Genomic DNA, 2,234 nt, shown 5'->3' on the forward strand with positions numbered 1-2,234 from the left:
AGGACAAAAGGTACGAGTTAACATGCAGTTATGAATACTGATGTGTAGCAAATTCTTTGCCAAATAAATACAATTCAAATTGATTCCATTTACCTTCTTAATACATTTAATTTCTTCATGTTCTGGTTTTAGTGTGCATGATTTATCAGAGCATATTATTAAAGAAAAATATGCGTCTACATAATCTTTCAACAAAACACAATTTAAGGAAAGGAAATTCTTTTTCAGCTGACATTACAAGAGCTCTTATTTTTCCTCTTCATCCACCTGTATAAGAGACTACTTTTCATGATCCAATCCATTCTTAATAATTAAAGTCAAGTCATTTCCACTGTGTTAAATAATCAGAAATATTTCAGCAATATGTGACCTTATGCAAGAAAATTGATTTTGAGATGCACTGAGAATAATGCAATAGGCAATAACACAGAAAACAAAGTTGGTTAGCTCTGAAGAGAAGGACAATGACTTGATTTAAATGTTCACAATTACACGTTATATAATCTATTTCAGCATTCTAGGATTCACTAGAGGTTAGTGCACTCAAAATATCACATACAAAAATAGTACAGCTGTTTTATGAATTCACCTCATGTGTTTTGAATCGCTTTTAGCAATTTGAGGGCAATGACTGGATGAGACATCCACAAAATCCAAATTTTTATGAGAGAGAGAAATTAAGAGAGGACAGGATGACCCTGAGGAACCAAGGGGGGCCAAATCTCCTGATTTTGCCCACAGTGGCATGAGCAGTAAGGATGGATTAGTATGGGGTAAATGAGAAGGTGTTGACTGACATACCTGAAAACCAACTGGTATAGTTAGAGGGAAAGCAATAGAAAAACGTGCAGCATATAAACACTATATAAAGTCACCTGAGGAACACAAGGCCTTTTCCATTTTGACCTATACAAAACCACTTCTGCTCAGCAGTGAGATCATACTCTAAGTACGAATCAAACTGACCAGCCAAACCTGACAACAATACAGGCCCATAGCCAAAGATCCCTAAACAGCCACGTCCTGCACTGGATGGAAAATAGTTGGGCTCAAGGTAAGTCTATTTACCAGATAGCTCAGAGCAAATCCGCACAGGTCACTGAATAATACCTGCACAGTACATATATTCTCACACAGCGCCTAATAATAGTGCTGTTTTTCCACAGTCTTTTAATAGAGGTGGATTCTATTTTAATTAAATTACATACACATACACACACACACACACACACATATATATATATACCACTAGTAAATGCAGCTATTTGCTTTATTTAGATTTACATTGTACACATATTTCACTAGCATTTAGTTTACTAAACCTATATTTTTCTGTCACTAATACAACCCCATTTTAAAAAATATTGCAATAAAACTAGTCAAATGGACATTAAAATAAAATGAGTACTTAAATTACCTATAACATGCTCTAAAAGTGTACAGTAGCATTTACAAATAGCTGAAGAATCAGGTAATATAATCTTAAAATACTCTGTGACTTTCTAATTTTAATAAACATATGTAAAACATGTTAAGCATTTCTTGACTGGCGTCTTTAGAGTATCTTAAACGATTGCCTGGATGTCAGAGTTATATGCGGTTTTGACTTCGCTCGTCCACTCTATGAAAACAATCCATCACGTGCAATAAACACATGTATGTGACTCTGAGATAATCCATCTTCAATGTCAACACATTTAACCCAGAATATTCCTTACATCTGCCTAAATATGAAGCCCTTCCTGAGCTGGTGAGATCGTGACACATATTGCAGCTGATTTAAAATAAGCCACATGCCGGATAGAGTGAGAGTGTGTTCTGAATGCTTTATGAAGGGTCGTTGGCCTGAACACACACATCCTCTTTAAGACAAAGCTTTTGAAACTTCCTGAGTGCTCTCCACCCTACCTTGGAGAACAGCATATCCTGCTGAGATATGAACATGCTCTCAGTCCTAATGTGTGTGGGTCAGGTTTTGCCTACATTGTGGGGATCAAATGTCCCCAGCTTAATAATATATTAAGGAAGAAGCTTATCACATTAGATAATGAAGATATAAAAATGTCCTCAGCATAAACACAGTAGAATCTCTATAATGAATCATCTCTCATATAGTGTTGGCAAGTCTGCTTTATTTTAGTGAATCAGTTTATTATAAACTAGGCATATATAAAGTCCAATTCAATTTAGTGAATCGGTTTATAGTCATATGTAGAGAAGAAAGTCCGATTCAT

The sequence above is a fragment of the Barbus barbus genome, assembly GCF_936440315.1.
Source record: "Barbus barbus genome assembly, chromosome: 25".
Classification (NCBI taxonomy): Eukaryota; Metazoa; Chordata; class Actinopteri; order Cypriniformes; family Cyprinidae; genus Barbus; species Barbus barbus.